Source organism: Mirounga angustirostris, unplaced genomic scaffold (genome assembly GCF_029215605.1).
Source record: "Mirounga angustirostris isolate CCGP_5_RB_7025 unplaced genomic scaffold, mMirAng1.0.hap1 SCAF_18, whole genome shotgun sequence".
Classification (NCBI taxonomy): domain Eukaryota; kingdom Metazoa; phylum Chordata; class Mammalia; order Carnivora; family Phocidae; genus Mirounga; species Mirounga angustirostris.
The window spans coordinates 1,049,769-1,072,133 of NW_026991726.1; the positions used below are offsets into that span (position 1 = coordinate 1,049,769).

Here is a 22,365-nt window from a genome sequence, read left to right on the forward strand (position 1 = left end):
TACTTACTAGATGACCAGTTCATTAAAAGGACAGAACTCAGAGCCAGGCAGCTGGAATCGATGAGCAGGGCAAGGTGTGTAGAAGAAGCTCGGGGCTCCCCCGCTCTCTGAGTTAAAGAGGCCTTTGCCCAACTCCACTCTGACCTTCGTCTGTACTTCCTAACTGATGACGTCCTTCCTTCGGGCTCATCTGTTAACTCAAGTGAAAGACCCGGTGGGCACCAAAATGACTCCTCAAGTAATAACCACTGCTGATGTCCTGGTGATTCTTGGGCACAGCCATGAATCTCAGCTTCTTCATGATGGGGCGCAGCCCAGCAGCTGTGGATCCCACAGGTCCTCCAGGGGCAGCCCAGCAGCTGTGGGTCCCACAGGTCCTCTCGGGGACAGCCCAGCAGCTGAGGGTCCCAAGGGTCCTCTGGGGACAGCACTTTAATGGGCTTATGGTCCAGCAAGTACCTGTTCAGGTGGCTCTCATTGTGCCACACAGCCTCAATCCCAGTGGCCAGGTTGACCCCCATTGCCTGGTGACAGGCCAAGGTCAGTTGGTGAACCTCTACCACCGACCCCCCAAAAAAGGTCCTCATGTAGGAAAAGTCGCCCTTGTCCCTGGGGATGTGTGCCTGGGACTGTGGCCAATGCTCGTAGCTGAAGTCCTTGTGGGCTGCCTGGTAGAACCCGGGGTGCAGGGTGCCAAAGAGGGGGGACAGGATCTCCATACTCACGTGGTCGCAGAACTTCATATCCACCTCTGTGCATACCAGGTAGTCCACCTCACGGAGGAAGTGTGGAATTATTCTAAGAAAATATATTGTAAGCCCTCAGGAGTGATTGTGGAAGCAGCTGAAAGGTCAACAGCGTTCCTGTTCTCAGACTATTGAACGCAAGGGCCCAGTAGGAGCAGGATCCCATGATCCCCAGGGGCAGGGCACAGGTTAGGAGCTAGGAAAGAATGTAACCCTCAGTTCCCCTTTCTGCACCTGGTGCTTGCGAGCACAAACATCTTGCTTTTCCCTTATCCCATGACTGCCTCCCTGCGTGCCTGCCCCTAGGGGAGGGTACAGGACTGCTTTACTGCTTCAGGATACTTGCCATCCCTTTGTCCTCCTTTCCCACGCTTTGAGGCAACTGCCCTTGCTTTTCTGATAAAAAAATGAAATAAAAGCTGAGGCAGCCCTGCATGGTCACTCAGCTGCTGGGCTGCCCCCCATCATGAAGAAGCTGAGATTCATGGCTGTGCCCAAGAATCACACATGTTTCTCTGAGTTCCATGAGCCACTGGAGCAGATTATTCAAACCTGAAGAGGAGGTTGTGGGGACTTCCAACTCATGGCAGGTGGGGACAGAACCTTCAGGGGGTCAGCCAGGGGAGGGGACCCGCAGGGTTTGCCCCCGAGCTCAGCACAGGGGGAGTGTTCCTGGCTCCAACATGCTGACTGTGGGGCTGCATGGGTCACAGGGTCAACTACCCGAACCCTTAACCCTAACCCTATCCCCTAACCCAACCCTAACTCTAATCAAACATCATGCTCAATTTAGAGGACTGACAGCTCTACTCTGAAATCACAAACAAGTCCATCATGCTGGCTTTCACTCATTGCTCAGTATCGTACTGGAAGTTCTACCCAGAATGATAAGGCAAGAAATCCACATGTGAAAGAAAACAGTAGAACTACGTCTATTCAGAGACCAGAGATGACATCATCTTATATAGAGAGCTTCCTAAACAATCAACAAAAAATGATTACAGCCAGTTAATATCAACACACAAAAATCTCTCTTATTTGTATACATTAGCCATGAATCATCCAAAAAATAATTTAAGAAAACAATTCCATTTTAGGGAACATTAACATTGACAAAATACTCAGGAATAGATGTAATCAAGTTGCAAGGCTTGTACACTGAAAATTACAAAACATTGCTGAAAGAAAGGGAAACCTAAATAAATCTGAGGACCCCATGGTGATGAAAAGACATACTATTGATAAGATGGCAATAGTACACAATGCAATGTGGAAATTCAATGTGTTCCCGAGGAAATTCACAAAGGCCTTTGGAAAGAAATGCACAAGCTAATCCTAACAGTCATATGGAATTTCAAGGGACCACAAAATAGACAAAACAATCTTGAAAAACAAAATCAAAGGTGAAAGGTCATACTTCCAAAGTTCAAATATTAATAAAAAGCAACAGTAAATAAAACATTGTGATACTGTCATAAAGGTAGCATTCACCCTGAAACAAATAATACATTATACGTTAATTAGTTGAATTTAAATTTAAAACGTTTTTTAAAATAAATAAATAAAATAGTTTTTTTAAAAAGATATGCATACAGATCAGTGGGATTTCACTGACAGCCCAGAAATAAACCCCTTCATCTATGCTCCACTGAATTTTGACAAGGGTGGCAACATTACACTGGGGGAGAGAATGGTCTTTTCAACAAAGGGTGCTAGACAATTGACTATCCATGTACAGAGAGATGAAACTGGACCCTTACCTCACACCACATATAAACATTAACTCAAAATAAATTAAAGGCTTAAATGTAAGAGGTAAAACTATAAACTCTAGAAGAAATAAATGGGGATAAATCTTCATAAGCTTGGATCTAGCAATGCTTTTAGATCTGACACCAAAGCATAAGAAAGGAAAGGAAAAAATAGATAAAATAATATCCTCAAAATTAAAAATCTGTTCTGGGTGCCTGGGTGGCTCAGTTGGTTAAGCGTCCGACTCTTAATTTTGGCTCAGATCATGATCTCAGGGTCATGAGATCAAGACCATGTCAGGCTCCACACTGAGTATGGGGCCTGCTTAAGATTCTCTCTCCTTCTCCCTCTGCCCCTGACCACTTGCACACTCTCTCTCACTCACTCTTAAAAAAGAAATGTAAAAAAAAATAAAAATCTGTACATCATAAGATACTATCTGGAAAGTGAAAAGAAAGCCCCCAGAATGGAAGAAAATATTTGTACATTATTTATCTAATAAGAGTCTGTTGCCCAGAGTATGTAAAGAGCTTTTACAACTCCTCAGCAAAAAGACGACCCATTTTTTAAAATAGACAAAAGACTTGGATAGACCTTCCACCAAAGAAATCATACAAATGGTGAACAGCACATGAATAGATGTTAAGCATCCTTAGTCTTTATGCAAATGAAGATTTAAACCAGTTAGATGTCCTTTTACACACGATAGAATCGCTATAATCAAGAAAACTAAAATAACAGATTTTGGAAAGGATGTTGAGAAACTGAAACCCTTACACCTTGCTTGTGAAAAATGGTGAGTCTACGTATAAAATATTTTGGCATTTACTCAAATAGGTCAAAGTAGAATTACCATATGGTTCAACAATTACACTCCTAGGTGTATACCCCCAAAATTGAAAACACTGATACAAACAAAAATGTACAGAAATATTCGTAGCAGCAGTGTTCACAATAGGCAAAACCCAGAAACTATGCAAATGTCCATCAATGGGGAAAGGATAAACAAAATAAGGTAGATCCATAACTGGCAATCTTGTTCTGCCCTATGAAGGAATGAAGAAAAATGGTTCATTTGTAGAAAAAAATAGGGTGGCTCCTCAAAATATTGAACGCAGAATTCCACTGCAGCATATATGCCCCCCAAAACTGAAAGTACAAGTACCCTTATTCAGAGCAGCAATTTTCACAACAGCCAAAAGGTGGAAGCAACCCAAGTGCCCACTGACGGATGAATGGATAAACAAAATGTGGCATATACAGTGTGGAACTCGATTCGGCCTCAAAAACGAAGGGAGTTCTGACACAGGCTACAACACGGATTGACCCTGGAAGTCGCTTCGCTGAGTGAAATCAGCCAGTCACAGGAGGACAGACACTGTGTGATCACACTTACAGGAAGTATCCTGAGACACGAAGTAGAATGTGGCTGCAGGGGCCGAGGGGAAGGGCAATGGGGAGCTGGCGTCTCAGGCACAGAGTCCCCCTCGCGGAGAAGGAAAGAGTGCTGGAGGATGAGGGACAACCGCGCAACTCGGCTGAGGCCAGAGAACTGCGCACCTGAGATGTTGTGAGTGGTCGATACTATTGTGTTTAGTCGCAGTGAAAAGATGAATGAGGGACTGAGGCAGGTCAGAGCGTGGGTGGACACTGAAAACAGCCGCAGGGACAGAAGCCAGACAGGAAAGGCCAGATTGCAACCAGCTTGCGCTTTACATCCGCCAAGGTTACCCGCATAAGGCAACGTGTCGGGAGCAGTTCCAGAGGAAGAAAACCAGACGCGAGTGGAAAAGGACGCTTCAGACAGTGGGGCAGGTGGTGACCGTGGAAGCGGGCCTGCGGGCTGGGTTGCTGTGTGGACACCGGATGATCTCCGCACTTAGGGTCCTGTGCCGGTTCCGCGGGACGGCGTCCCTGTTTGGGGTCCAACGCACCCAAGCGCCCCGTGTGAGGTGGTCAATGTGCTGAGCCAACGACAGCTGGGGGCCTGAGTGCGGAGACCGAGCGTTTGTGCCGCTGGGACAGGCTCGCCGCAGTCGGTGACTCTTCCGAACACCCACGTCAGCACCTCCCAGAGAAGCAGAGACGCCAACCTCCGTGACGGAGCCGGAGCCCCACCCAGATCCTGACCGCGTGGACGCGGGAAGGAGCCCGAGCCCCGCGGCGGGTGTCCCCTCCCTGCCTGCAGACTGTCTGAGCAGCCCCAGGAACCGAATCCGAGTGGCCCAGAAACACAGACCCCGGGACCTCGGAGCGGATCCGAGCTCAGGAAGGGGAGACCCGCCAGCCCCGCGCCCGGCCCCGCGCGGGACCCCATGGCAGCGCACACAAAGCCCCGCATCTACACAGCGCGCCCTTCCCCAGCGGGGTTCCGGGAGCTCGCACCCCGCCCCCCCTCGCAGTCCCCGCTCAGGCGGCTTCTCCTCACCTTCTAGTCCCGGGGGGTCCTGACGCGGCCGGACTCCTGTCAGCGTGGACGCGGACCCACGTCCTCCCGGAGTCTCCACACCACGTCCGGAGGAGACCTGGCTGCCGTCAGCGTGGACGCGGCCCCACGTCCTCCCGGAGTCTCCACAGCGGGTCCTGAGGAGGCCCGGCTCCCGTCAGCGTGGACGCGGCCCCACGTCCTCCCGAAGTCCCCACAGCAGGTCCTGATGAGGCCGGACTCCTGTCAGCGTGGACGCGGCCCCACGTCCTCCCGGAGTCTCCACAGCGGGTCCTGACGAGGCCGGACTCCTGTCAGTGTGGACGCGGACCCACGTCCTCCCGATGTCTCCACAGCGGGTCCGGAGGAGGCCCGGCTTCCGTCAGCGTGGACGCGGCCCCACGTCCTCCCGGAGTCTCCACAGCGGGTCCTGACGCGGCCCGGACTCCCGTCAGCGTGGACGCGGCCCCGCGTCCTCCCGGGGTCTCCACAGCGGGTCCTGACGCCTCCCAGACTCCCGTCAGCGTGGACGCGGCCCCACGTCCTCCCGGGGTCTCCACAGCGGGTCCTGAGGAGGCCCGGCTGCCGTCAGCGTGGACGCGGCCCCACGTCCTCCCGGAGTCTCCACAGCGGGTCCTGACGAGGCCGGACTCCTGTCAGCGTGGACGCGGCCCCACGTCCTCCCGGAGTCTCCACAGCGGGTCCTGACGCGGCCCGGACTCCCGTCAGCGTGGACGCGGCCCCACGTCCTCCCGGAGTCTCCACAGCGGGTCTTGACGAGGCGGGACTCCTGTCAGCGTGGACGCGGACCCACGTCCTCCCGGAGTCTCCACAGCGGGTCCTGAGGAGGCCCGGCTGCCGTCAGCGTGGACGCGGCCCCACGTCCTCCCGAAGCCTGGGCGTCAGCACAGTGGGTTCGGAGGCTTTGGAACGCCGGTCCGCGCCCCGAGGAGAAGGGCTGAGAGCGCATGCCCCGCAGGGTCTCGGAGCGGGACTCGGGCGCCCCCTGCGGGAGGCGGGGGCAGTGCAGGATGCGGTGCCCTCAGTTCAGCGGAGGCACCTGTCCTGGGGTCCAGCTGAATCCATTACATTTTGGAAATTCGAACTGAAATGGAGTCCAATTGTCCCCGACTTCTCCAGAAATGGAAACAATTAATTAGAAACCATACGGAATTAAGTGAAATGCAGACACAGGCTTTACAACTTACAGCAAAATTCATTCAAAACTGTAGATAAATTTAAAATGTAAAACTATCAAAATAAAGGGGACGCCTGGGTGGCTCCGTCGGTTAAGCGTCTGCCTTCGGCTCAGGTCGTGATCCCAGGGTCCTGGGATCCAGCCCCGCTTCGGGGTCCTTGCTCAGCAGGGAGCCTGCTTCTCCCCTGCCTGCTGTTCCCCCTGCTTGAGCTTGCTCTCTCACTTTCTCTCTCCCTCTGCTAAAATAGCTTTTTGCAAACCAGAAAGAAGTGTTTAGGACACCTTCTAATTTGGAAACTTGGCAGTGTGGCTTTAATTAGTAGATCAGAAAAAAGATTTCTTAGGAGGTGGAGTGACTTTTCCAAGGTCCCATGGCCACTTTTTACACGCTCCCAGTCTAGTGCTCTTTCCACTACTGATACATTTTCCATTCTCCCTCTTTTTTAAAAAAAATATTTTACTTATTTATTTATTTGAGAGATAGAGAGAGCATGCACACAAGTGGGGCGAGGGAGAAGGCGAGAGAATCTTGAGCAGACTCCACACTGATTGCGGAGCCCAACGTGGGGCTTGATCCCACGACCCTGAGATCATGACCTGAGTCACAACCAAGAGTCTCTCACTCAACCGACTGAGCCACCCAGGCACCCCATCCATTCTCTTGTAACTAAAATACTCCCTGGAGTGACAGCTCTAGGGATTCTACACCAAGTGGACTCTATGCTTTCTCTAAAGGACCATTAGTAAATATTTTCAGCTTTGGGGGCCATATGGTCTCTGTTACAACTGTTCAAATCTGTCTGTGTAGCCGTACAGCAGCCATGGAAAATATGTAAACAAACGGCATCACTATGTTCCAATAATACTTTAATTACAAAAACAGGCAGTGGGCTAGCTTTGGCCTGTGGACTGTAGTTCTCAGGCCCCTATATAGACTAAGGTTGGAGTCCAGTTTCATTAACCCTCACTTTCCTGTTCTGTAAAAAGGGTATAATAATCAGTATAGCTGTATAGGTTGGTTGTAAGGCTTCAATGATGTGAGTAGGTCATCTGTTTATAGCACCTGGCACATAACACTCAATAAATGTTGGCAATTATTATTAGTATTATTATTATTTAAAGACTTTATTTATCTATTAGAGAGAGAGAGAGAGAGCTTGAGTGGGGGGATTGGGGGGCAGAGGGAGAGGGAGAAGCAGACTCCCTGCTGAGTAGGGAGTCCAACATGGGGCTCAATCCCAGAACCCCAAGATCATGACCTGAGATGAAGACACTTAACCAACTGAGCCACCCAGGTGCCCCTTTTATTTTTTTTTAATTTCACTACAGTTAACATACTGTTATATTAATTTCAGGTATACAGTATAGTAACTCAACAATTGTATACATTACTCAGTGCTCATCATGATAAGTATACTCAATGTCTTTCACCTATTTCACCCATTCACCCCTATTATTATTTTTTATTATTATTTTACCACTAGTTTACTTTTTACCATACCTTCCAAAAAAAGGAAGAGAAACAAAGGAATCAACATTTAGTGATCTTTCTTTTTCCCTTGCCCCAGACAAACCAAAATGTGCCCACTGCCATGAGCCCCCCACTGCTTCACGGACATTATCAGGTAGCTGATCGTCACAATCACACAGATGGTAACATCACACTCTGAGCTCCCAGGGCTCCGTATGCCTCAGATAGACAGTGTGTCTTCTATTTGGAACCCTGGTAAGTTCTGAGCTCCAACAGCCTCCTGGCTCCCTGACACCAGGTGCTCAAATAGGTAGTTTCTTTTAAAATATTGAACAGCTTTCACTTTCACTGTTTATTTCTAGAGATTTTAATGAAGCCAGGTGCATAGTTTCAAAGACCAGTCGTTTTTGCTGGTGCCACCCTGCCCCTTCTGTTCCCTTCTCATTCGAGATTTTGTACTTCACAGAGCTCCATCTTTCCAGTGCTTGTGAAAGCTACAGGAACTGGGGCTTCAGCTTTGTTGAAACCTTACTCATCTCTCCTCATGCAAATAGGATGGGATTCAGGATAAGGTGGGCTATCTTTCACCTGCTGTAGTTTTTACTGAATTATAAAACTTCATCATTATTACATTTCAATGACACAGGCCCCAGAGATTGCATTATGACAAGGTTCTACTAAACTTTAAAATACTAAACCCTTTTAAAGCTGAAAGTATTTAATAATGTGTCTCATTAATTCTTTAACCTCTTATCTAGGTGACAAATATTCCTGAATTTATGGTTGACAAATTAAACCCTAGAGACAGTCCTGAAGTAGATTGACTGTAAACTAATGAAATACCCTGTAAAATTGTTCTGTCCAAGCTTGGATTCGACACTGGAAGTCTTCACCGTATCATTGCCACGGAGCTCTGAAGTCAACACGTTCATATATAAGAAATATCCATTTCATAATTGCCTTAATGCACCAGCGCATGGCTCCAATAAAAGTATCACAAAATCAGGGCGCCTGGGTGGCTCAGTTGGTTAAGCGACTGCCTTCAACTCAGGTCATGATCCCAGGGTCCTGGGATCGAGTCCCGCATTGGGCTCCCTGCTCTGCGCGGAGCCTGTTTCTCCCTCTCCCACTCCCCCTGCTTGTGTTCCCTCTCTTGCTCTGTCTCTCTCTGTCAAATAAATAAATAAAATCTTAAAAAAAAAAAGTATCACAAAATCAGAGATACAGGTGTCCTTTTCTTCACAATTTTGGCAACTATGTGACATTGTATTAAAGTTTCCTGAAAATGACACACGTGTTTCTTTCCTTTCACTTTCTTCAATGTGCCAACAGATCAACCTTCATGGGCACACTACCACATATCCGTCCTCTTCGGTGGGGTCCAAAGCTTAGATACACATTACAGAGGGTCTTTAAATTCAGCAAAGACACTTCCAGTCTAACTTCCAGTGATTTCCCTTCATGAAACTTCCGCCAGATTTGAGATAACTACTTTTGGTGCCATTCGTGCCTTGCCACCTCCTCTCCCACACCTGGTAGGTGATATGCGTCCATCCTTCCGGGCTCAGCTCAGAGCCTCCCACCTCCCTGCTGTCCCTCTGCATCACTCGGGGCAGAAGCCAACTCTCCTTCCCCTGTATCCAAATATCCATCACCCGTGCAGTCAGCGCTGAGGTGACTCCCTTGCTCTCTGATCGTATGGCTTCTTGACTCCATACAGGACTTCTTCTCTCCTTTACTAGACCACAGGGTAAGATTATTAAAATCCTTTTCCCTCGGAGCCTAGCACAGGTACCCTGCCCAAATGACAACTTCAGTTAATGTTTATTGAAAGCTCAGTGCAAAATCTAAAACAGATTACCTTCAGGCTCTATTAAGGGGAGCCCCATAAATTAAATGGGATTAATTTGTAGTTTTTACCTAAGAAAATAGATTTTAACTTCAAAGTAATCTTATTAACTGCACTTAAAAAATCCATTTAGGAAGACAAATGAATGAGTCAAATTGTTTTTCTTGAAAACTCACTTCCATACAGGCAGCCCAGAATGATTTCAGTCCTACGTGTGGCAAGGAAATCTGTCTCAAGAAAAGCAAGTGCTCTGATCTTTTGCTCCAGAGGGGAGTTTTGGACCAAAACAAAGACCTTGATGAAACTTCAGATCATGCTTTGAAAGCCAACCAACGAAGGCTACCTTTGGTTTAGTGAAGAGTTTTATACATCCAGACCCTAGAGACACATCTTGCTTGGTAGCAACGCTACTCAGATTTGGGACTAGAAAATGAGCCCCAAGGCTAAGCCTGTGAATAAAAAAGTTGGGAAGCTATATGGAGCATGGGAGCCAAGAACTCTAGGCTCCATCCAAAGCCCTTAAAATATGCCCTTTTAAACAGCACTCTTCCAATTTCCCTCCTTTGCCTGTTCGGAGATTCAGAAATTCACTTATAATCTTTCAATGATAGACATTTATTGGGAAAAAATATTAAAATATTTAAAGCGTTAGCTGGCGTACTTCAAAGGAGCTAGTCCCATTGACTCGTTGTTCCCACCCCAACCCCTTGGTCCTTTTCTCCTCTGCCTTCCAGATTTTGTTTGACATTTGGAAGGTTCATCTTGGTACACAGGAGCCAGCCCCAATCCCACACTTGAAGTGAATCTGACTCTGTGCCAAAGGAACTTTGCAATCTTTGGGCAAGTTGCTAGTACACACATCCTTAACTCACTTATCATTTTTTAAAAACCTTCTTCTTCCTTACATTTGAAAAAAATTCCTTCACGATATAATTAATTAAACACAATTTTATTAAACATATTGAACAAAATATGCAAGGTGGTGGGAGCAGCAGGGACAACGTAAGAGGATGTGTTCTGAGGAACCTACTACGACCGAGTCTTAGTTGTGCAAGTACACACGCCCCCGTCCAGGAAAGTACCTAACGGAGAAAGCACAGCACTGGGGCAGTGGTGAGAACCACCAGTTTAAGTGTTTTTAGCTCTTTCTAACAAAACACTAAGCTCAAATGGCTTAAACATTTAGCAAGGTGGCATTATTTCACATAACGAGAAGGTTGGAGTTGGTTCATTCAGCTGCTCAATATCATCAGGGACCCAGGCTCTACTCATTTTTGACTTGGTCGTCTAGTTGACTTTTGTCCTCAGGCTTGCCACCGCAAGGTTGCAAAAGTGGCTGCAGCAGCCCAAGCATCAACAGTTACACCAATACTACCTTTAAACATTGCGCTCTGAGGGTAAGATGCTCCCTCCTTCTGAAGAGGAAGGAGGCCTCCCCCAGGAGTCCCCAACTGACTTCCCATTGGCCAAAATTGTGTCACATGACAATTCCTAAATTCATCATCCAGCCTGGAGAAGAAAATTCTCATGACTAATTTAGATCAAGAACAATTCACATCCTGAAGCTCCTGGGTATCTGATTATGAATAAAATCAGGGTTTATTAGCATGGAAGGCAGAGGGGCAATGACTGGTCATTAAGCAACGACAGTATCTTCCATAAGGAGGTCACATAATTCAGGGAGATTAGGAATGCAGTTTGAAACCTCTATACTTTAATTTCTGGTAATGGGAACTTCCTGAAGGCTTTTGAGCAGGAAAATAACATGAGCAGATTAAGATGTAAGGGATTTGGAAAAATTGTAATTCTGAAAATTATAATTCTTGTTTCACAACATTTACTGGTGGTACACATATTTTCATTCATTTATTGAACAAATATCTTCCGAACGCCTGCTGTTCCAAGTGTGAGGATGCAATGCTGAATAAATGCTGGGGTTCTTGCCTTCAGGAGAGCTTATATTCTGGTGGGGAAGGCAAACTACATCATTTCAAATTTGACTCTGTTTAAGCAGAAAGGAAGCAGTGTAATAAAAATATTCAGTGAGGGAGTGGAGGTGGGACTGGTTTAAATTGGCTGGTCAAGGAAGATTCTTGAGAAGATGATGCTTGAATTAAACCAGAATAATAAGGTGCCTGCCAGGGGAGGATTTGAGAGCAAGTTTGAAGCAGAAGGAACAAGTACAAAGCCCCCAAGAGGGATAATCTTGGCATGTTAGAGACCCATAAGGATCCTAGACAACAGTCAGAAGGGGGCGTGGTGGGAGATAAAGCTGATTTGGGTCGGGAAAGGATTTCTTAAACACCCTCGCCCCCTTCTCAGAGTTGAGATGAAGGAGAAGGACACGGACCAAGCCAGGCACGGCTTCTGGCCATGGTGAAAGGTTGTATGTTATTCCAGGTGTAACGGGAAACACACAGTTTTCAAGAGGGAAGATATTTTTCAAATTTTACTTTCTTTTATTTTCTGGCTTCTGTGTGAAAAAAAAGAGACATAAGGGGCAGGAGCCCTCTTACAACTCTTTTGTAAGGCAGAGTCCCAGGTGCACGAAGGTGACTTGGAATTGGGTGGCAGTGGGACAAGCAGGCAGGTATTATGGGATGCTTCCTAGAGACTGTGAGGTATAGGAGTTACGGTCAAGAGCTACTTGGAAAAGTTCGGTAAGAGCAGAGAGAAATTACTCCCTGGGGATGTTCTAGGCCAGTGCTTTAGTGTGCATGTGAATCCTCTAGGGATCTTTGTAAAGTGCAGATTGTGACTCGGGAGGTCTGAGGTGGGGCCTGGGATTCTGCTTGTCTAACCAGTTTCCAGGTGATGTCACAGCTTCTGGTCTGAGAACCACACTCAGTAGCAGGATTCTAGCACAAGTGAACTTAACTTACATATTTGGTTGCATTTCCTACTACTGTCCTGTGCATACCATGTACAGACCGGTACTGAAACAGTGGCTACATGTTGCTAAATTTAATTAAGCTAAAATAAGACATCCAGTTCCTTAGTTGCACTACTACATCTCAAATGCTCAAAGCCACAGGTGGCTAGTGGCTGCTCTATGGGACAGCCCATGGATAACGAACTTGCCCTTATTAAAGAAAGTTTTACTGGGTGGCGCTGCTCCAGGCAGAGGAAACGATTTCTCGTTCTCTATGCCTCCTGTTACCATCTTTCCTTATTCTGTCTTTTCCAAGGAACACACGTGTTGTCTCTGTTCGAATCAAATGCATCTTTTAAGAACTGTCTCAAATCTATGTCTTCTACAGACCTGTGTATTTGTCCTTCAGCCGCCCCACCTCCCGCCTTTGAAGGAAGTCTCTGAAAGCCACCGCCCTGGGCGCTGGGTGGGGCCGGCGGGGTGCCTCCAGATCCCACTCGCCCTCCTGATCAGCTCACAGGAAACTTCTTGGCTTCCTGTGTCATCTTCCTCTCACTACTGTCCTGTAATATACGGAATCTGACCAGACCCTGCTCCTCCAATTGGCTCAGAAGGCCCCACAGGTACCACTGTCTGGAAGGTTCCTAGACCCCAAACTCAAAGGTGGCCACAAACCCAGACGAACTCATCACCACCCCCGCCTGCCACTTGCTCTCTAAAACTGTATTTCCCAACTAGCACTGGGCAGAAGGTGGAGTGATTCATTCTTGAAGGAACGAAGAACAGACCCTCACTCTTCCACCCTACCCCTCAAAATGTACTAATTCTTGTTGTTTACAAAATAAGACTTAAGCAGCACTCTGGAGGACTACGTACATGGTAAGATTTATCTTTTATTAGAGATCTTATATTACATATTCCCAAAAAGATATAAAACCTTCCAAGAGAAAAATATCAAAACCTATTTGATTCCAAGATAAGCAACATAATCAAAATGAAAGCAAAGATTTTCTTCCAAAGGAATGTGAAAACATTTCGACACAAGTACAACAAAGACATGGGAAGGTAATTAAAATGTTTCACAACACATTTTATAGCATTTTATTTTAATCAGTATTTGAAGAAAACAAGAATGCCGAGTTCTCAAACACTGCAGGTAAAAAGCTCAAATTACCAAAAAAAAAAAAAAAAAAAAATCACAGGAATGACCTACTCGCTCAACCGAACATCTGCAGTAACAAATGTAATAAAACCCAAGCAAACAAATATGCCACCGAGATCACAACTGAAATGTATGGTTTTTAGGTGTGCCAGAGACACTAAATTAATCAGTTCGTGACCGCAACCCAAAGCAAAAGCATCCTCTCCTCATTTCCCTGATGATTTATTCTAAAAATAAAAAGCAGAAATTTGCTGGTTTAAAGAGAATTTCTGCTTTACCTGTGAACGGTGGCAACACACACTAAGACCCCGACTGACATGGGACAGATCCATCTCAAACAACCAGAAGTGGCAAAACCACTGTTATTGCATCAAGATTTTTTATTTCAACTGATCAGAATTTCCACAATGATTAAGCACACCCACTTAACCACAGAACACAGTGAACTCCCAAAGGAAGGTTTTACATTTAAGATGCAATGAAAATACTGATCTTATTCCTGGGATTTGCTTCTGGCAATCTTAACATCTATAGATGTCCACAAAAAGGAAGTGCTTTGTTTTTTTTTTTCTTTTAGTTGTTTATCCCCCAAAATGAGGAAGGAAACTTACAGTACATGTTTATTGCATGACATTACTCCCTTATAATATCTTCATCAACACCAGTATTGTTTCCTTAATTATTAAAGGCGAAAAAAATTTATGAACTTAACATAACTTAGCAATAATTGTAGGAGCTGCATCTTGGTAAAAAAAAAAAAAAAAAAAAAAAAAGGATGATCATCAGACTACCTGGTGAAACAGAAATTAGGTTTCAACTTCTCTATAAAGATGCTGGAATGGCAGGAGGTAAAAGGAAGTTTAAAGTCAGAGAATAATAAATTTATTAGGTAACACAAAGAGAATTTTCAAAAGTGTACATACTCAGTGAATCCTTTCTATCCTAAAACTGAATATTCTAAATGTTTCTAATGTTGCTTCAGTGTTAATGTCATGTTAATCATGATCCCAAATAAATTTTATCAAAAGTACTGTAATGGCACATAGGCTTGGAACTTCACTTTGAGGTTAGCACGTACAAAAGTTTGGAATTCACTCAACACACATGTTCTTTAATAAAAGAAATCAGGATGAGCTACCTATAAGTGGATTTCAAAACAGGGTCCCTTTTAAAGCATTCTTTCATAGAGTTACCTCCTGTGAAACGGAAACAGTGTATGGATTTTGCATGTCACAAAATCCTTGCTTCAAGCTGCCATCTTCTTGGCAGCAGCGGATTTTAATGAACAGTACTTTTTCTTCCTTGTTTTGTTTTCTGACATCTCAGTACATTCAAATAGTCAAAATGTTTAGAATAACATCACCACAAATTTAATGAAACAGATCAGAATGTGGCCAGCATTGTCAGGCAAAACCGATAACACTTTACGTGTCATAGAAAGTACCCACCTCCTCCCCACCCCCGCCCTCTCCCCCTTCCTCAGTCATATGGACACCAAAAGATTTAACAAGACTTATAAAAAAATAAGGCACATTTATTTTGATATGGTTATTTTTAAAATAGAAAACCCCTCTCCGAACATCTGTATTCACATGAGCTGTGTAAAAAGACACCTTGTGGTACCTAAAAGAGGTTATGGTACCTATGGGATTGCTTTTTCTATCTTAGTGACAATGGAATAAATTGCACCTATCCCACATTGTCAAGTAATGAAAATATGCCTCTTTTTCTACTATTGAATGATTCAAAATCTGCTATTTCTGGAAATACAAAGAGTGAGAAGGGAGGGGTCAAGTGGTACATTAGAAAAAGGTGTGAAGATCAATGATGTACAGATATCATAAGGGTTGATGGATTGCACTTTTCCACATATTTCAATACACAAAATTTTTCGAATGCGTATGAACGATTGCAACCATTTTGGCCATTAGCTATTACCCTTCAGCTTTTTATTCCATTTTGGTAAAAATGGGTATTTTTGTAAAACTAATGAAGGATCAGCAACATGAATACTTATAACAATCTCTTCACAACTCCCGACACAGATATAGTTAGTTAGCATTTAACCTGAGATACAATCTGTGGAGAGGTTGTTTTAGACATTTCTTCCTTCATTGTTGCATCGATTCATACTGATGGTGGTGATTCATGGATGGAACTTAAAGAAAAACTGGCTATAGCATGGCTTTTTTTTTTTTTTTCTTTCTGTACTAGTAAAAAAAAAAATAATAATAATAATAATTATAATAACAATCACAGAATTCATGTCCTCACAGTAGCCAGAAGCTAAAATAATGTGCTTCCTTATTGCACGTCAAACCAAGAAGTGTATAAAAGACAATGCTTCCCAATCCAAATTTGAAAGCCAGGTTCATCTCAACTGGATTCGGAATGTGCTGATTTCCATGGGACTCAAGTTGATCTCACTTATATTTCGGGCGTCTGGAGGTGAATGCATCAAGGATAATGACGAAGGTATGAGACTTGCGACAGTAAACATGCTAAAAAGCTTCTGTACCAAAATCTAGAAAATAAATGATAAAAAAAATTGCACAGTTAGGTCAACTTTGAAGAAAGATTAGTAACACATCTATATATTTATTCAGTGGAAAATAGTAGGAGAGTAAAACAGTGTATTTGAAGTTTCCTTTTAATGATAAAAAGAGGAAGAGGAAGGAGATTAGATACAGCTATGTGTGCCTGGACACACAGACCACCCTGGGAGGGACACCTAGGAGAAGTGTAACCAGGAGAGGACAGCTCACTCTACATTCTTCTTCTGAATTTCTTGAGAACTTATCACGTGCAGGGGCCACTTTTTCAATAAAAGAAAACACATCTATGAGCCAGCAAGCTTTAAAAACATCCGTATCCTCTTACACCCAACATTTACACCTAACAGTTGTCGTTCTTCTTGTTCCCAAAGAGCTGAGAGAAAGGACACAGGCTCCTCATGTCAGTGAGTCCCATTTTCAGGGTTGGGGGGTTGCTGAGAAAGTACTACCCTCACCCCATGTCTCTCTGGACCATATAATCCCCTTAAAACTTGACGCCTTAATGTCTATATACAAATGCTTACAACCAAGTACACTCACATCATCAGTAATAAGGTAAAGCGTAAATATCATGAAAAACAAACCCCAAACCATCAGTGCTTTCTTCGCACCAATTCCACGGAGGGCATGATACGAGAAATGAAGAAGCTTATCTGCCTAAGTGGATTTTGACCCCCTACCATATTGTCTTTTCTCTCCTTTTCAGACCCTATGCACATTCTAGTTGGTAGGGTTGGAAATGAATCTCTTAAGTCTGATCTACAGGTTATCTGTAAGGTTTTGGAGAAGAGCTGGGTCAGCTGAGCTGCCCCGTGGGGCAGACCTGCCTGTGTGCCATCCAGCTGTCTTCTCTGAGCACAACCTGCTCAGAGCCAGAGGCAGAAGGCTGGAGGTTCATTTCCTTCCAAGGAGAGCCTGAGGGAACTATCAGAAAGACCAGCTCAAAGGAGACAGAAAAACTGGGCAGCCGGCAGGTCAGCCTGAAGACCTGTTTGGCTGGCACAGTGAGGACTCCTATGCAAATCTGTCTTGATCAGGAGATCTAGACCCTCATTTCCCCTGGGACAACAACTGACTGGAGCTAAGTAAGGTTGCTTCGGGGCCGTGGTGAAACTCCCCGACTGGCCAGTGTCACCACTTCCCTACCCCACCCCACCCCACCTTTAGTTATTATAAAACCTGCTTTTGCCCCTCTGAGACTTCATGGACCTAGATCCTACATGAGCATGTGTGAGAGAGGAGGGAATATTGGGGGATGGGGGGTGGGGAGAGGATGTTTTGTCGGCTGGCAACGGAAGGCCTAGGAATGGAGGAGAATGTTGCCCCTACACGTGCCCATGTTCCAGACGTGCATTTTGATGCTGACAAGGAGAAGAGATCGAAGGTTGAGAAAGTGCTTTCTTAAGATGGAGAGACTTGAGCTAAATTACAGCAGCTGAGGGGAATGAGTCCACGAAGAGGCAATGAAACGTTATCTTATTGTCAGAATGATTAGCAGAAAGCAAGGATTTCAAAGCACATGAAATCAACAAGCAAAAACCACTTTTCAGCTCACCTTTCCCTGGGTTGTGGAACAAAGCAGCCCCGTGTCTCTGCTCGAGAAGTGGCAGTCAAACCCCTTCCTGTGGAGGATCAAGGCTGCCTCATCGGAATGCTTGCCATCCACCTGCAGATGAGCATAGAGTGACAAGACGCCACAGCGACATTAAGGCAAATAGCGACACCACTGTATACTCCACTGTTTTAAAGTCAGCGTCCCCAAACCAAAAATGCTCACTTTATTTAGCAGTGAAGCCAGGAAAATTCATTTCCCCTCCAGTCCCACGTTCACTGTCACACCTGCTACATCCCCTCTACCTCCCCCACAAGGAGGCAGGTGACAATATGTTTTAAGTCACCTCATGCCCTGGTTTCTGGCACAGTCCCCAAGGACCTGCGTGTCCTTTTGTCTACATGCCACATACTGTTTTATCAAAGTTTCTTCAAATAAAGCATTTACTTTTTTTAATTTAAATTCAATTACTTAACATATAATGTATTACTGGTTTCATGTCTAGGTAGAGGTCAGTGATTCATCAGTCTTATATAATACCCAGTGCTCATTACATCACGTGCCCTCCTAAATGTCTATCACCCAGTTACCCCATTCCTGTAACCCCTCCCCTCCAGCAACCCTCAGTTTGTTCCCTATGATTAAGAGTCTCTTATGGTTTGTCTCCCTCTCTGGTTTTGTCTTGTTTTATTTTTTCCTCCCTTCCCCTATGACCCTGTTTTGTTTCTTAAATTCCACATACGAGTGAGATTATATATGATAATTGTCTTTCTCTGACTGACTTATTTCGCTTAGCATAATACCCTCTAGTTCCACCCACGTCGTTGCAAAGGGGCAAATAAAGCATTTAATTTTTATTTATTTGGTTTTTAACATACACGCCAGCTGAATAAAGTGTACCTGAATTTAGTCCTTATCTGGTCATTGAATGATGTATCATCCATCTCAAAACTGAAACACACTTCTTTATTGAATGCTAATTTTTGCTAATTGCATTAACATTTTTAATCTTTAATGCACTGGTTCATTATTTTTATATAAAAGACATTTAAATTGAGTTAGTTATGCTTATCACTTGCTAGGCCAACCACATTTATTAGCTTGACGTATCATTTAAATTCACATTACAGAAGCTATTCTTCTTGTGCAAAGAGAAAAATACTAAACATGACAAGTCAGCTACAGGGATCAATATATACTTTCTTGCAGTAAAATTTCTTGCATCCATTTAAGTAAAGATGCCAGGAGTGCTCTGAATATTTTAAGTTACAATTCTCTTAATAAATTTTATGTTTCCTCAAGGGGGGAGACGCTTCTGATAATAAGCAAAATAAATTAAGAATCCTTGGACGGATTAAGAAAGGGACAGCTATTCAAAGGAGTTCAGTGTGCTCAGCACTGACCTGTGATGAAAATGATCCCTTTTTCTCCTCTGTGGCCACAGATACGAATATGTCCAAGTTCTTAATCATCTTCACTGGGGGATATGATTTTTAAATGTGCCACAGAGACATCTTTTCTGAGGAGGAGCTGTCAGCATTCTCACCACTGATTTGACTTTAATGTGCCTCAACAATTTAAAGCTGGCCTCACCTCGGATTCTTGGCTGGAATAACCTGCTTTATGATATTTCACACTGGTATTCTGCAGTGGTACTGCTAAGATTTTGTTTGAAGGGAGAGGAAAAAGTCATTTAAGGAATTCTGAGTCATCACAGGACCAACATGATACACATAGCAAGTTTAAATCATATGACAATGTTTTCTAATAAAATTTCAAGGTGGGGCGCCTGGGTGGCTCAGTTGGTTAAGCGACTGCCTTCGGCTCAGGTCATGATCCTGGAGTCCGGGATCGAGTCCCGCATCAGGCTCCCTGCTCGGCAGGGGGTCTGCTTCCCCCTCTGCCCTCTTCCCTCTCGTGCTCTCTGTCTCTCATTCTCTCTCTCTCTCAAATAAATAAATAAAATCTTTAAAAAAAATAAAAAAATAAAATTTCAAGGTGTTTCACACAGTCCCAAAAGAGCATGAAAAGAGCACAGTAAAAAAAAAAAAAAAAAAAAAAAAAAAAAAATCCTTCATTTATGACATACATAAGGTCTCCAGAAGGACAAGGACAAGTCTCTCGTGTGCTAAGTGTATAGGCTTGGAATAGTTACTGATCACCTAAGCATCAGTTTCTTTGCCTATAAAATGGACCTAATGCAGGTTTCCCCTCTTCATGGAGTCATGGCGTCTAGTAAGACGTTGAAAATATGAGGTATGGTGGCTTAGCTTATAGGACAGAATGTGTTGGTGTAGAAGCTACAGAAAATGGATCAGAACCTGGGCTGGGAGTCAGGCAGCTCGACATCTAGATCCTAGCTCTGCAATTTCCTAGATGCTTTTAGCAAAACCTGGTTTCTCCTGTAGCATAAAATGCGGAGGGCTACCCACAACCCTTCCCATCCAACATCCCTCCCGCACATTCCTCCAACCTTCCTCCTCCCACCTCAGGGTTTTGCTGTGGCTGCTCTAACGGTCCTCCACACACAGCCTGAAACACACTTATTATCTTAAAGTCTGGAGGTCAGAGTCCAAGGCAGTTCTCACGGGACTAAAGTGTAGGTGTTGGCCACTGCACTCATTTCTGGACGCTCTGGGGAGAGTCCACGTCCTGCTCATGCAGGCTGTTGGCAGAATCCAGTTTCCTGCGGTTGTAGGACTGAGGTTCCCGCCGGCTGCAAGCAGAAGGCCACTCCAAATGCTGGAGGCCACCGCACCCCCCGGCTCATGGCCCCCGCCTCCACTTTCAGAGCCAGCGACAAGACAAGCGTCCATCTGCTGTTGATTCTGACCACTTTTAAGCGCTCACTCCATTCTACTGGACCCACCAGGCCACCCAGGAAAAGGTACCACCTCAGGGTCAGCAGATCTGCACCTTCCACTCTTTGGTCATGTGGTCTGGTTCCAGGTTCCAGGGATAAGGATGCACACATCTTTGGGGTTCATCATTCTGCAACCACGCCCCATCCCTCCGGCCAGAACCCTGGTGATCGCCACCCTTCAGTGCTTCATGGCGGCCCTTTTCTATGGCCTTCCGAGCCCTGCCCGCCTCTCACCCCTCTTCTCACAAGGCTCCCCTCCTGCCGTCCTCCTCCCCAGCCCCAGGGTCCCCACAGCACCCTTCCCCTGCCAGGAGTGCTCTGACGCCCACCCCGCATCTCCGCATCTGTGCATCTCTGTGGGCTGGCTCCCTCTCCACCTACAGGTCTCAGGTCAGGCATGACCTCTTCTGGAAGGGCATGGCCTTCCATTGACACAGGGTCCTGTGCTTCTGCCAATGCCCCCAGATGATGACCTTCGAAGAACATACCAATGTGCTTACCGTCTCCCTCACCCCAGCAGCCTCTGAGAGCCATATCTCTTGGCTCAGCATTCAGCACGGGACCTAGCACACAGAATGCGTTCTGAACGAATGAACTGTCCCCCCAACAAGTCCTCCCCTCAGCTGATGAGTGATGACGGCCTGTTACAATGACGGTGGAGCTCATGTCTCACCGGCTCGGAGACTCCTCGGGCTGTGACCGCTGGAAGCTGAAAGCTGTCGGAGCCACAACACCATGAGCTGTCTTCTCCTCCAGCTCCACCCCAAGCACCCACAGCCTTGCCGATTCAGTCTGGGCCCTTCCTGCCTCCATCCCGCTCACAAACGTCGCCCTCCACAGGCCCCACCGCCCGCACGGCCTCCTGTGCGCAGCGCTCGCGGCCCCGGCGGACCCACGACGGAGGGCCGCCTGCGCTCGCACCGCGGTGGGCGGTGACTTCGTCCTGCCACTGACAGCTAAGTGTGGCAAGAGTGCCACCCACAACTGCAGAGAGCAGCCGCCCCTCGGAGCCAAGTGGGTCACTGGCCCAAGAGAGAACCAGCCCCAGAGAGTCACAGACTGAACGCGTCCTGATCCCCATCACCCGCCCTCTGATTCTCGCAGCACCACCATCCTCTCTCACCGGGACGTTCACCACAGCCTCCGAACTGGTCTCCCTGCGTCCGTCCTTCCCTCCCAGCCCCTAACCTGCCATCCACCCAGAGGCCAAAGGGATCCTGCCACACCTCTGCCAAGACCCTCCAAAGCGCTCCCCCATCAGAATAAGAGACAGAAAGCCCACGTCTTTCCACTGTGACCACGAGGCCTGCCCCCACCAGCTTCCGGACCTCGTGCCCCAGGACGCTCCCCCTCCTCCCTTGGCTCCAGGCACCAGGCCCCCCGCTCTTCTCGAGCACACCACTGTCGCTCCCAACCGGGGACTTTCCACTGGCCCTCTGCCCAGACCACTGTCCTCCCAGCCACCCAGGGGGCCTGTTCGCTCACCTCCTGTGAGTCCTCAAATGTTACCTCCTCTGTGAGACCTTCTCTGGCCACCTTATCACCGGGAAACCCTCCCCACTCCACATGCCTCCCAATCCCAATTCTCTGCTTGAGGTTTCAATAACAGGATAACAGTTCCCATCTTCTCAGGGGTAACTCTCTTCTTAACTTAGTCATGGTCTCTATTCTCTGCCCCTCCAGCTCCGCTGTAAGCTCTGAGACAGCACTGGTTCTGATCTGTTTTGTTCACTGGTGTATCTCTAGCCCCTGGAACTGTTATTGGCACCAAGAGTTGGTTAAACAAATATCTACTGAATGAATGAATTTTCAAACTCTCAAAGCTCCTCCAAGAGGCCCTCTCTCGTGCTCATCAAAGAGAATCGGACCAGACCGAACAAATATGTGCCTGGAGATCTCAGCCACTTAGGTCTCATCCAG

The 22,365-nt window shown here is 46.1% G+C and overlaps 1 long non-coding RNA gene and 1 pseudogene across 1 annotated transcript; both read right to left on the bottom strand.

The window, feature by feature from the left end:
• Positions 1-259: 259 nt before the first annotated feature.
• The window catches only part of LOC135363089 (histo-blood group ABO system transferase 2-like), a 65,952-nt pseudogene continuing 43,846 nt past the window's right edge, over positions 260-22,365 (bottom strand).
• LOC135363106 (uncharacterized) lies at positions 13,194-19,516 on the bottom strand. Its single transcript, XR_010408810.1, has 2 exons — positions 17,586-19,516; positions 13,194-15,999 (listed from the first exon to the last, which is right to left on the bottom strand). It is a non-coding gene; the product is annotated as an uncharacterized LOC135363106 (long non-coding RNA).